Below are 13902 nucleotides of genomic sequence, written 5' to 3' on the forward strand. Positions count from 1 at the left end.
ACACAGTAACAACAATATTATGCAATGTTCATCTGTAAATGACTTAGTTCTGCTCAGCAATACTATGCCCCACAATTCCAAAGGATTAATGACGAATTATACTGTTGACATTCAAAGAAAGAATTGATAGTTATGATTTCAGATCAAAGCATACAATTTTTCATTTTCTTTTTTCTTTTTTATCTTTTTCTTCTTTTGCAATATGACTAATATGGAAATATGTTTTATGTAATTGCTAATATATGACCTATGCCTCTTAGGGAGGGGGAAATTGAGGGAGGGAGGAAGAAAATTTGGAACTAAAAGTTTTTTTAAATTAATGTTAAAAATTGTCTGACTGTAATTGGGGGAAAATATTATATATATATATATATACATATGAATGTCTACTGTATTCTCTCTCTTTCTCAGTCCATCTTCCATACAACTGACAAATTAATATTCTTATAACAGATCTGAGTAGGTCACCCTCTTTTTCTAAAATCTTCAGTGGCTTCCTCTGTTTTCTCTTAGATGAAATGCAAACTCCTCAGCCTGATATTTAATGCCTTTTAGATTGTTGCTCCCCTTTGTAGGCCTCCTAATTCTTCTTTGTATACTCTACATTTCAGTCAGGCTAGCCTGCTAACTCTTCCCTTAAGCACCATTCGAGTATCTATCTTTGCACAAGTGTCCATCCACATCTGGCATGTGCTCCTTTCTTCAAAGCACAGTCCAGAGGATCTCCTTTTCTGAATCCCCCAGTTTTCATTACTCTAGCTTTCTTGAAATTACTTTGTATTTCTTTGAATGTTCAAGAACTTTTAATGGACTAGTAATCTGATCAATATGGGTATTCCCTCCAACAATGCACATTGCAATAATCCATGCCTCTTGTACATGTAATAGAAGAGATCACTAAAAGGGTTCTTCTAATGTTGTTGGAGTTTTCCCTGGTTTCTCTTAACATCATAATGAATCCCAGTTCTATCAATATCCTGGTTGGCCACTTCCTTCTCCACTGTATTAAAGCAATCAGAAGTTAAGTTGCTTGCCCAGAGTCACATAGCTATTGTACTCTATCCAATGAACCACCAAGCAGTCTCTATTTATCTCGTAAATATTTTTAGTTACATTCTTTATTATATTTTTCTTTTTACAACTCTTTGTCAAATGTTGCAGCCTGCTTCCACCCATCATGAACCTCTCCATTGGCCCTTGAGTGATCTTCAATTTTTATTCCTTAAAGATTACAGTATTCTATGATTTTGCAATTATATTAAATTCCAGAAAACCAATGATATTTTAAAAATGATCTTGTGGTTCAGGAAGAAGTCATTAAAAGAACTTTTGGTTTTTAATGAAAAATTATTAGTTTCTTCTATTAGGTTTTTTGTCCAGTTCATTTTTCATGAACTAAATTCTCTCCAAAATCATATACTATACATATATATGCAGTTAGAGGGATATCTGGTTAGATGGAGAGAATTCATAGAATTTAGAATGTGTCCTCAATTTGCTCATGGGAAAACTGAGACCCAGAGAAAGTAATTCCAATAAGCTAACACAGTTTATTAGTGGCAGCCAAAAATAGATCTTAGGTCCCATACTCCCTAATTCAGTGTCCACATTGAAGATAATCTTCCAAAATCCTTACTCCTACACTCATTCCTGAATAAAAAGAGTTAAGAAAGTTAGCTAGGATGATGTTCAGTACTGGTTTAAGCAGCTTTCTTTTCATCTGTCACATCCATAATTAATCAGCAGATGAACTGTACAAGATGAGATTTAAGGTGATGTTTATAAAATGAATTGACTTCTTCCCTATCTTATTTAGAATTATCCATTGTGAATGTAAGAGAGAGAGGCAATTTATATGAATGGAAACTCCAGTGGCCTAGATTCTGTAATCTATGGCAAATTTTATCATTCTATATCTTCTTTTTCCTTGGGACTGGAAGACCCTGTGGCTAAAGGACAGAATCTTGTACATATATATATGTATATATGTGTATATATATATATATATATATATATATATATATATATGTGTGTGTGTGTGTACAATGAATTACATGGTAGTCATGTGTTATTTACTCAAAAGTATATTTACTTTTTCTCCTTTTTGAGGATAATTATTCATAATTCAAATTTGGGCTATTCAGACTAGAGTCAAAGATAAAGGCTGTAGCAAAATGGTACGACTCATGCTTTCCATGTATGACACTCAGTCTCTTATTGCTTCAGACAAGAAGCAGCATGGCACAAAGGTGGGAAGAGGAAGAACAGCGGAGTTAGAGTTAGAGGAACTTGATTTAAATTCCAGCTTTTTCATTCAATTAAGCACTTATTACATGCCAAGAAAAAAATAAATAAATAACCCCTGTCCTCAAAAAGTTTATTTTCTAGTGGCTAAATACAATGTATATAAATAAATATTTATGATGATTAATATAAAAGAGATGGAAGTTAACTGGAGGAGAACTAGAAGTGGTTCTTAATCTGAGCTTTAAAGGAAACTAGGAGTACAAGGTGAAAAAGGGAGAATATTCAAGTCTCAGAAGACTGGAGGCACAAATGCAAGAATATGGGAGACAGAGTAAAAAACGAGGAATAGCAATTAGGCCAGTATAAGTGGAGAAGTGAATGTCAAACTTCTCCAGTATCTTTGCCAAGAAAATCCCAAATGGGGTTACAGAGAGTCTATACTGAAATAATTGAACAATCATAAACTGTCATGAGAATTTATTAAGTTGTGGAGTGGGGCAAGCACAAGCTGGTAAATGTTTAACAATTGGCTCTGGGGGGGGAGACAAATATAAAACACTTTTAAATTTAATCTGTATTAATAATACTTTGTCCATTGCTTCCTGAAAGCTAGAGACTATCAAAAAACAATTTCTGTAGCATTTGCAAACTTCTGAAGTACAAAGGCTCATGCTGAAAATTTAACAATCAGCTCTCATTACTCTGTTTTGAACTAACTCCATTGTGCTTCTAGGGTGTGACATGATCAGACCTATTCTTTCAAATCTTTTTAGTAGCTATGTGGAGAATATATTGCAGTGGGGAGAAATCTGAGGTAGGAAGTCTCAATAAAAAGCAATTGCAGTAGACCAGCAAAATTTTTGAAAGCCTGAAATAGTATGGTGGTCTTGAATGAAGAGAGGGAGAATATATTTGCAAGACTTATTGCAGAGAAAGAAATTACCTTAGTAGTTTACTACCTGTGAGGTCTTAGGTTAGTCTTCTGAGCCTGTTTCCTGATATACAAGATGAGGGGATTGGGCTAGATGACCTCTAAGATGCCTTATGGTATCAAATATATGATCAAAGCCATGACTACATGTGTTTCCAGTCACATCCTAATAAGTCCTCTAACAGTGGCCACGTTGCTGGAGATAACTGAGCCCACCAAAGGAAGAGGTGGATTTTCCTGGTCTCTAAGCCTCCAAGGTTCCTGCAGACATCATTCTTGCTTCCTCCCTTTGTTTCCCCCCACTCCTGCCTTCTTGGCACTATGATACAGAAGGAAAAAGGAAGTGTGCTCACTGTCTTGGACAGTCTTTAATCTAGGTTCCTTCTTCCAGTACCTCTCTGGGGATCTCTCTGCCTTCTACATTCTGGTGACATGTCTACATGGTGGACCCCAGTTCCTATGGGGACAGGTAGGCTATTAGCAGTGGTGTGCTGGTTAATGTTTAATTGGCTCTCCAGGAGAAATAAAAAGGCACATACAAGACACTTTCCAGTTTAATTTGCATTATTAACATTTTCCTCCATCATTGTCTTAAAACCCAAAACCAACAAAACAATAAATCAAGCCCTGATTTGTAACATTTGCTGATTTCTAACATGTAGATGCTTCCCCTGAAAATTTTAACAATAGGCTCAGGAGATCATATATCAGCTACCTCTCAAAGACCCATAGCTTTGGTCCTGCTCCTTTCTGTTCTCAAACCAAGAATTCCAACTGGTTGTCATATTATCAGGGATTAAGCAACTAAGCATTTTTGCCTCTACTCTTCTGCCCATTCTGTTTGTGCTATGTCTTTAATTTTGTCTTGCCATTTTACTCATATGACTCTGGAGGAGGGAGTGAGGCTGACAACTTTGGCAGCTCTGTCCCATTTAAACCCAATTGACACATAAGTCAAGGTACCAGCCTCAATGATGTCATTGGTCCTATTCAAGAAGTAGGAGGTACCAGCGGTTACCAGACTTCAGGGATATATATATAGTTAGGGGAGGTAGAACCTCCCCTGATATCACAAAAAGTAAAAAAAAATAATGATAATGATAAAATAAAGTAAATATTAATACTTGTTCACTGATCTATGATATATATATACATAATTTTTGTATGATTCCAGTTATTTATTTTCATAGACAAAACCAGTTGAATTTGTATATTTTAGCCTCAAGTATGGGGAAAGGAATGAGGTAAGCAGTGGCTAGCTATGCCTCACCTCATATTGTGTAATCCCTCACAAACTGGATGAACATGCCCCTTGCTATTTCTCTGTAAGTCACCAGTTTAATGTTTGTAAATCCTTTTATTTTATATATATATAAATATATATATATATATATATATCCATTTTCCATAGTCTAGTTGATGCATTTCATGTATTTATGTGAGATATTTAGTATAACTGATCTTGATTTTAACAGCCCCCAAAACATTGGGGTGAGGCAGTGGTACATTTGCCTCCCTGAAGGGTTGTGGGGTTGTGTGTGTGTGTGTGTGTGTGTGTGTGTGTGTGTGTGTGTGTGTGTGTGCTTGTGTTACCTCTATTAGACTCAAACAGTGCAAGTATTGACTGACACTATTTGTGCCTCACCAGTTATGGACCCCATCACACATCACTGCTAGATCTTAAACTGAATTTTTGGCCCCTTAATAGCAAAGTGCAGGACTGGGAGATCAGGATCCAGTGGGAAAGAGGCTTTCTTTGCCCTTAGTAAAGTGCTTTCTTCACTAAAATAAAATAAATCAAAATTCTCTTGGTGTCCATTATGATGAAATATGCTGCATATGGCTGTCTCTCATCCTATGAAAGAGCTTTGATTTAGGAGTCAGGAGACCTAAGCTCTATTTCTGACTATGCCACCAATTAGCTGGATGAGCTTGCTTGAATCACCTAATTTCTTTGGACCTTAGTTTCTTCATTAGTAAAATGAGAAAATTGAATAAGATCTCTAAAGTCCATTCTAGCTACACAATTCTGAGAATACCCTTAAATCTGGAGTCACTGGGGTTGGGGATGCAGGTGTAGAGAGGAGATGCTAGGACAAGGTCTGGTTTAGTAGCCAAGGGATTGGATTTCACCTAAGTAACTATAGTTAACTGAATCCCACCCCCTTTCCAGCTCCCTCCCCTAATCCGGAGGCTACAGAGTGTATTAAATAAACCACTGACTCCAAAGAGATCAAAGAAAAAAGAAAAAAAGACTTACATGTACAAAATTACTTAAAGCAATTCCTTTTTTTCTATAGTAGTGAAAATCTAGGAATTGTGGGGGTGTTCACTAATTGGGAATGACTAAATAAATTATGATATGTACATACAATGGAATATAGCCTAATGGAGTATACCCTAAGAAACAAGGTAGGAGACAGTGTCGGAGAAACTCAGGAAAACTTGAATGAACTGAAGCAGAGTGAAGTGAGCAGAAACAGAGGAGCAATTAATACTTTAATAATATAATAAAAATAAACAACTTTGAAAGACTGAAGGACTTAGATCAATGCAATAAATCATTTAAATATGTTATTTTGTAAAATATTTCCCAACTGCATGTAAAATATTTTAACATTCATTTTTTTAATATTGAATTCCAAATTCTCTCCCTTCCTCTTGCCTCTACCCCTCCTTGAGAAATAATGAATTATACATGTGACATCATATAAAATATGCAATAATAAATCATGATTGTAGAGGACCAATGAGTACAAATGCTAACCACTTCCTAACAGAATGAGTATATGATATTAGATATGATTTTAGACATAGTTGATACGGGAATTTGTTTTGTTTGACTATGCATATTTTTTTTTAGGTTTTTGCAAGGCAAATGGGGTTAAGTGGCTTGCCCAAGGCCACACAGCTAGGCAATTGTTAAGTGTCTGAGACCAGATTTGAATCCAGGTACTCTTGACTCCAGGGCCAGTGCTTTATCTACTGTGCCACCTAGCCGCCCCTAGACTATGCATATTTGTTATAAAGATTTTTTTCTCCCCAGGAATGGAAGGGAATGAAAAATAAAAGCTTGGTAATTTAAGAAATTAATTAAAATGCATTAAGTTCTTTGTAGCATCAATTTCCTAAGGAAAGGAGTGGTTACATCTTACCTCTTAGAGATTTAGGGGTAACTACAAGGGGATGAAGTATTTCTTCTCTAATTTTTTTGGTTCTTATCCAACAGTTGGAATTTGCCCACTGTTAGCAACAGTGACTAGCCCTCAGTCCCATTTAATACCAATTTTTTTACAAGCAGATATTTACTTTAAAGATAAGAAAATAAGAAAACTTCATAAGGATGTCTTATAAGAAGAGCTCAGTCACTAGGAAGAGTAGGTTCAGGTTTAGTAGAGCTACAACAAAGCACTGGTTTTTACAAGTTCATATCCAGATGCAGTATGACTAACAAATGAGTCCACAATTCAGCAATTGTTTGTTTGGCATGGCCTCAATTCCAGACTCTTAGACCTACTGGACTACACTCTTAACTTTTTGATACTCATAAGGATATAGCTTCCAACTTCTTTCACCTAAAATGAAAGAGCAAAAGTACAGGAAAAAATAAGACCTATATTCACAGGGCCACATGTTGGTCTTGGAGACAGAGAGACAGAGACCAAGACCGAGACGGAGACCGAGACCGAGACCGAGACCGAGACCGAGACCGAGACAGAGACAGAGACAGAGACGGAGACGGAGACGGAGAGGGAGAGGGAGAGGGAGAGGGAGAGAGACAGAGAGACCAAGGCCAACACTTCTGTCCTTATATCACTGTTACACAGCAGATAGTTCCAATAAAGGGGGCAGACAGAGACACAAAGATTGAGACCAAGGTCGACTAAGGCTCCAACTACAACCAAATGAGCAGAGAGGGACCAGGTACAGAATATTTATACATTCTCTAAAGCCTTTCTAGGGTATTTCTTCCATCACCATCATCATGACTATAGAAAACAGGTTTCTCACCTCTTTCATTGAGGAGAAAGGAAAGAAAGAAAGAAAGAAAGAAAGAAAGAAAGAAAGAAAGAAAGAAAGAAAGAAAGAAAGAAAGAAAGAAAGAAAGAAAGAAAGAAAGAAAGAAAGAGAGAGAGAGAAAGAAGTAAGAAAGAAAAAGAAGGAAGGAAGAGAGGAAGGAAGGAAGGAAGAGAAAGAGAAAAAGGAAGGAAGGTGAGAGAGAGAAAAAGAGGGAGAAAGGGAGGGAGGGGAGGGAGGGAGGGAGGGGGAGAGAGAGAGAGAGAGAGAGAGAGAGAGAGAGAGAGAGAGAGAGAGAGAGAGAGAGAGAGAGAGAAAATATATATCCACTTCCATCCCTATTTCTATGTGTAATATATCATGTACTATAGAATCCAGAGATAGTAACTGCCTGGATGGTATGATCTAAGAAGCTCAAATGTCTGGGTTTTTATTTGTTTGTTTTATGTTAAAGCACTCTTTCAGAAAAGTCTGTGAGGAATAACATTTGGTTCTTCTTTATCATCTATTATCCCATGAGCAGAGATCTAGGTTTTCATGGAACAGGAATTCTCTCATGTAGGTTTCAATAAGGGGCAGAAAGGTCCATTAGGGAAGGCAGAAAAGAAAGGTCTGGAGTATCAAAGCCTGTTCTGTTGTAGAAGAGCAGGTCTTCAGAGAAGTCCTACAGGAGATGATCAGGAAGTAGTGCAAAAGCACCAGGTACCATTAAATGACTGTGCTCCAAGACTTTTCTCTGCCTCCAAAACCTGACCTTAGATAGGCTTCTGCTAGATTGGGGCTGAGGAAGGCAGGAGGGGGAAAGGAAGGGTGGGTGGTTGTGAGTCAGCTAGGTACTTTTGCTATCTTAAAGTTCTTGAAGAGATCTAGAGAGCCTATTTCAAATCAGAAGATCTGGTTTCAAGTCCCAACTTTGACACATATTGGTTGTGTGAAGCTGGGCAAGTGAGAGAATCTCTCGGTTCCCCAGGCAATAATTTAAGAATATAAATTGTAAAGCAGATGTAGATCTCTATTTACCTCAGTGGTTTACTATACCAATAAATTTTTAGGTACATATATTTTTAAAAGTCAGAGGTCTGATTATGCTTCCTCCTTTCCATTTCCAAACTGCTTACCCTTGATATTCATTTTAGTCTCATTTCATCTCTGTACTTATGCACCAATGTTGGGATGTTTGCACAGAGAAGGGTACGTAAATTGGCCTATAAAGGCCTCTTTATCCCTTGCCCCTAGTTGTCCTAAAGATTGTCCTATAAAAAAGAGAGCATGGGCATAATATTGCTGGAGAAAAATTTTTCTACACTATCACCCTTTTTATTTCCATCCCAAATTACATTTTTTTTTGGTAGTAAAAGACCCTGGGGAGAATATTCTTTTGGTTAGTAGCATGAAGATTGAGGAAATGGTCCAAGACTGCATAAAATTACATCCCAAAATATTGTATTTGAAGAGGTTGAACAGGTTTTGTAGAATTAGGAGCTAGTTATGTTTTAATAAATTAGTGACTATGCTGAATTGAGAAAAATATAGTCAGAATTTTCTAAGGCTACAGGGGTTGAAAGAAATTATTACTGTGAGATACAAGGTCATTACTGTAATTAATATATCTTTGGTCTCAATCCTTTCTATATCTTGTTTCTATTATTAAATTTATTCATTGAATTTCAGGAATGAAAAAATTCCAAATTTTAAAAGATCCAGTCAGAAAGAATAAGAAACAAATAATTGTAAATAATGATATTACAAGTAATAATAATTGTTTCAGTGTTCAAGTATTTCCTATAATTACAAATAATTATTAAGTGTTTAGTATATGCAAAAAAAATAGTATGTGGGGAAGAGAGTGCAAGAAATAGAGTATCTGCCCTTTAGCTCTTACAGTACAATAGCAATGATGAGGCAGATATATAACTATTGATACCAAGTAGAATGTGATAAGGACAAAGAAGATGTCTAGACAAAGTGCTAAAGTGCTATAAGGAATTCAGGAGAGATTGCTTTCATCTGGCACATAGGACATTTTTCATGGAGGAGATAGGAACCTAGTCTTGAGGAGAAAATTATGTCAACAGTGAATTCAGGTGGTAAGAAAGAACAGGACAAGGTCAGGGAATAGTTAGTTCAATTTGGCTTAAATGTAGAGTGAAGAGAACAAATATGAAATATGGGTATCATAAAAAGGCCCATTGAATTAAGATTGTAGACAGCCTTGAATGTCAGGCCAATTATGATATGTGATATTGATAAAGCAATTTAAGATTTAAAAAATAATTCCCCTACATTAGTTCATTTGATTCTCATAATAATTCCATTAGGTTGGTACTAGCAATATCATAATTCCCATTTTATAGATGAAGAAACTGAAGTTCAGGAGATTAAATAATTTCTTCCTCATCATTTGAATAGCTAATGTGGGAAGAGAGAATTGAACCCAAATCTTTGCTATCCCCAAGTTCAGTTTTTCTAATATATCACATCATCATCTAGGTTATTGTATTTTATCCTTCAGGAATTGGTGATTCATTGAAGTACTGTTTAGTTTTTGTTTGTCTGTTTAAGATGTACAGTATGGTCAGATCTTTTATTGGAAAGATCATTTTGGTAATTGTGGAAGATGGATTGCAATAAGGAGACTGGTTAGAAGGTTATAGCAATACCATTGTTACATTATTATGTAGTATAAAATTATCAATGATAGGCTAATCCGGGGCAGCTAGGTGGTACAGTGAATAGAGCACCAAGCCTGGAGTCAGGAGGACCTGAGTTCAAATCCAACCTCAGGCACTTAATAATTGCCTAGCTGTGTGACCTTGGGCAAGTCACTTAACCCCATTGCCTTAAGTAAAAATTAAAAAAAAATTTTAAATGATAGGCTGATCTTGACTGGTAGAAGTGGGAGAGATCAAGAAAGGATAGATTATGGAGGGAAAAGTGGTGGCACTTAACTAAATGGATGTGAGAAATAAAGAAAAGGAAGAGTCAAAGATCAGCATGTTTAGCTGACTTAAATAATGGTGGTTGCACCACTAGAAACACAATGATGTTTGTCCTTCATCTCCAAAGAAAATCATGAGGGGAAATGATGTTAACACAAGCACATGAATTGGATTTGAGTGAGGGAGTACTAAGTTATCAGTCTCACTTTCTCCTCCAGAGCCATTTGGGTCCAGTGGTCAGATATGAATCAGGACAACTAGAGATGGCCCTGGATGCCAGGCAATCAGGATTAAGTGACTTACCCAAGGTCACATAGCTAGTAAATGTCAAATGTCTGGATTCAAAATCCCATCTTCCTGAATTCAAGACTAGTGTTCTATTCACTCGCCACCTAGTTGCCCTACCAATAGAAACAAGGAAATTTGTGGAAGAACCAGTTCGCGGGAAAAGTTCAAAGAAATAACAGTGTGGTATCTAGAAAGAATTTTCTAGTAGATAGTTGGAAATACAGGAGTTAAGCTCAAGAGTGGGAAAGGACTGGTTATGTTTATATTTTGGAAATGATTTGCATAATGGAAATGCTTTAAACTATGCAAATAGGTGAAATTATCAAGGAAGAGTGTTATGAGAATGCTTTGGGGATTGCCCAACTTGGGAATGGGAGGAATAAGATGAATTGAGACTTCCTTATAATTCCAGTTGTCCTAAAGTAGACTGGGCTTTCTAGGGAGGCAGAAAATTCTCTGTTCTTGGAGGTTTTCAAATGCAGCCTGGGTGATAACTTAACTGGTATGGTAAAATGAGGATTCCTCTTTCAGTGAAAGTTAAACTGGATGCTGAGGTCCTTCCAAACTCTAGTCTGTAATTCTGTAAAATACATCACTATGTATGTCACCTTTCTAAAATTGCTCTTTTAAAAATTCTGGGGGCAGCTAGGTGGCACAGTGGAGAGAGCACTGGCCCTGGAGTCAGGAGTACCTGAGTTCAAATCTGACCTCAGACATTCAATAATTACCTAGCTGTGTGGCCTTGGGCAAGCCACTTAACCCCATTGCCTTGCAAAAAAAAAAAAACCCTAAAAAAAAATCTGGCTAGGTTAAGTGTGTACTACAAATTTAAAAAGATAATAATTACTTCAATGTTTATGCATTTCCATCATACTCCACCCATAGGCCCATTACACAGATGTTTAAGTACCTTCAAGCTGTGTTTTCAGATGTGCAGATCACATTTTCTAGCTGTAGCTTCCCTTTAAACAAAGCTAAGCATCACTGATAGCTCTACTTGGCAGAGACTTCCCTATATAAAACATCATTTATTTTTAGTGTATTGCATAGAAATGCAAGGGGAAAAGAAAATAATTAAAATGGTGTGCTGCCTTATAACATGGTATCTATGCTACTGAACTTCTAACCTGACATAAATACATTGCATACTGTAACCTGTTCCTCCTGATTATTAACCTTGAGTATGGCAACCTATAAATCATCCCTGAAACAGCTGGCGCTCAGCATTGCCCCAAAGGTATATGATTACGATCGTTTTATATATATCTTGGTATGCAGACATGAAAAATTCATTGAAGAGGTTGGTGTTGTAAGACTTATTATAATGAATTTTCTCAAAAACATAGATCATGCTTAAAATAGGTGTCTGCTTATTATAATGCAGCCATTTATATCTTCTCGAATTACCTTGCCCATAGCTCAGCCATTTTCCTAAAGTCAAACATGATGATACCTAAACAGATTTACTGCGGTCAGTTTGCCTATAGTCTCAAAGTAGGAGTTAGCTTTTTTCTTATGTTCGTACTTCCTCTAAAGCAGGTGAAGATGAGATTTGGAGGGGTGGTTATGTGATGGGGGGGAGGGAAATTACAAGGAGGAAGGGGAAAAAAGCATCTTCTGTACAATGTGGGCTAGTACATGACTCCATTTATTTGAGTATCTCTACAATATGTGGTTATGGTATCATCTATGACATAAGTCCAAAAGGAGAGATGGCCCTTCTCTCTGAACTGACAAATTTCCCTCACCCCTCCCTGTTCCTCAGAAAAGGACCAAAGTCTAAAAGGGAACCTTGGACATTATAGCCTCATCATTTCATAGATGAGGAATCAGGTTCAGAGGGGTTAAGTTATATATAAGGTTATAAACATATAATCTTAGCAACAAGCATATTCCCCAGTTCTGCAGGTGTCCTTTCCCATCAACCACACTGCTTTTCCCTTTGATCTTGCCTCTCCTCTAGCAGTCAGCTTCTTCATTTTAGGAAAAGCTACCTTACTTTTAACCATAGTGGAAAGAAAACGAACACAAGACCAAGACATTCAAAGTAATTTCCTTTACCAAGGACCATACTTAAGAAGTTTATTCTAAATTGAGCTCAGTGGGGTTTTTCGTTTGGTTGGTTTGCTTTTCTAGTTGTTCCTTATCCTGTGAGTAGTTCGTTCCCAGGAATCCTTTTGTTCTGGAACTCTTTAAAACAAAGTCTTGGTCACAGATGCCAGTTCTGATTAGAAGGTGTGTTTTTTCACACCTTAGTCTCCCTCTTCCATGTAGATTAAAACTAGTTTCAAAATTCCATCCTTATCTTAAAGAGTACAGGTCAAATTAAATTCTGGAAAACACTTCTTTCCCCCCTCTTTCCTGGTTTTCCTGCAAGATACCAGTAGCTCTCATGTTGCATGAGAGTAATCCCATTCACTACTAAATAATGAATAACAGCAACTTGATCACCACTCTGGCTTGCTACCATGAGGCAGTGATGGTGGGCAGGTTCTTAGAAGTCCTGGACTTCTGAGAGGAGAGTGCCAAATGTAAAAGTAAACTCAAAATCAAAGCCACACAAATAAACCACCTTCTCCTTAGAGGGTATAAGGTATTGATCCCAAGGGAATATTTTGAAAAAAAAAATTATAGAACAAGTAGAAACAAGTGCCCCAGTTCCTGAGGGCATTTGGTTTGTGGAGGGGGGTGGGGAAGGGAACAGTTAAGTACTATAGTCTCAGAGGGAGGCATCTGAGAGTCCTTTATCCTCACATCCCTCCTTTGGCAGCATTTCTCAGAGCAAAACAACACAAAGGAACTCCCTCTTGTATGTTAGTCTGGTCCAAATGTACTAGGAAGAAAAATAATAGATATTCAGGATTATGCATTAGTGCAATACATAGCTATTATTCAATAATATAGCATTAAAATTCAACCTAACCCGTGTATAAGTTAGTCTTAGAGAACTGACCAGGGCTCTGAGACAGGAAGCGACTTTCTGATGGTTGCACAAGCCGGTACGTGTCTGAGGCAGGACGCGAAGCCAGGTTTTGTTTTGGTTTTTGCCAAGGTCAGCTCTCTCTCTCTCCACTATGTCATTCTGCCTCTTATCCTACCAAATTGAATAGACAAGGTGATTATTCTAAGTAATCATAATGAAGGTGTTTTATACAAACATGAGAAAAAGATTTTCTCTGTGTTGCTGCTGGGATTACATTACTTGCAGCACTAGCTGTTAAGATCTACTGTTAGAGAAGGGAAGTGCTTTATCAAAAGGACAAGTTCCATTCAGTGTGTTCAGTTCAACTGTGAACTCTGTCAGTCCTTCCTATTCATATCTTGGTCTTTGACCAAGTATTAATTCATTCTTAAGTGAAAGTATGCTTTCATGCTGCTAGCAGATGAATCTTCCAAAGCAGTAAATCACTTCTTCACTCCCTTGCTCAAAAATCTTCAATGGCTCCCCTTTGCCTACATGTTCAAACTCTAGTTCTTCTG

The sequence above is a fragment of the Macrotis lagotis genome, chromosome X, assembly GCF_037893015.1.
Source record: "Macrotis lagotis isolate mMagLag1 chromosome X, bilby.v1.9.chrom.fasta, whole genome shotgun sequence".
NCBI classification, from domain to species: domain Eukaryota; kingdom Metazoa; phylum Chordata; class Mammalia; order Peramelemorphia; family Peramelidae; genus Macrotis; species Macrotis lagotis.